This window comes from Penaeus monodon, chromosome 30 (assembly GCF_015228065.2).
Source record: "Penaeus monodon isolate SGIC_2016 chromosome 30, NSTDA_Pmon_1, whole genome shotgun sequence".
Taxonomy (NCBI): domain Eukaryota; kingdom Metazoa; phylum Arthropoda; class Malacostraca; order Decapoda; family Penaeidae; genus Penaeus; species Penaeus monodon.
The window spans coordinates 31,105,446-31,106,114 of NC_051415.1; the positions used below are offsets into that span (position 1 = coordinate 31,105,446).

Here is a 669-nt window from a genome sequence, read left to right on the forward strand (position 1 = left end):
TACAAAGCACACAGAAACTTATGCTTTGTCACTTCCTTTTAAAGAAATACTGTATCTGAGATCATAAAAACTATAGTAATTAATAAAATTTTTTCCTACGTGCAGCAGTGCTGATCTTTAAATACATATTACATTATTTCCCACAAGTGGTAGAACATATATATATATTTTTTTTTTTTTTTGTAAAATTATTTTCAGGGTTGCACTATACTATATAAGGTTATTGTATCAGAAGAAAAAATTATATCTATCTGTTTGAAAAAAAAGTTATTGATAAAGATATAGTTAATTGCTTTCAGCAGAAATAAGTACTCTGCATGAAATGGTACAAAATATATTCATAAATATCTATTCGTTTTGTTTATTTACTTATTCTTTAATAAAGAGAAAAAGCAATTTCACCCCATCATTATTCGTTTTCCACCAGCAGAAAAAAGCAAAGGATTAAAGAAATAAAATGTCATCAGACCTGGACAAAATACTTTTTTTTTTTGAAAAAACTTACTCTTTGGTTTTCCGTGATAATCCAATCAAAAAATGAACCAAATAAAGTGCAGCTTTGAGAGCATCTGTTGTGCATAAATTGCCATCCCTCATTAACAATTTGGAATCTGGGGAAAACCACGAATACCCTAATGATGTCAGCAAATGCAATCCATCTCTAATTCA

At 28.4% G+C, this 669-nt stretch overlaps 1 pseudogene; it reads right to left on the minus strand.

Annotated features, from left to right (window-relative positions):
- The window catches only part of LOC119592409, a 10,963-nt pseudogene that overhangs the window by 9,898 nt on the left and 396 nt on the right, over positions 1-669 (minus strand).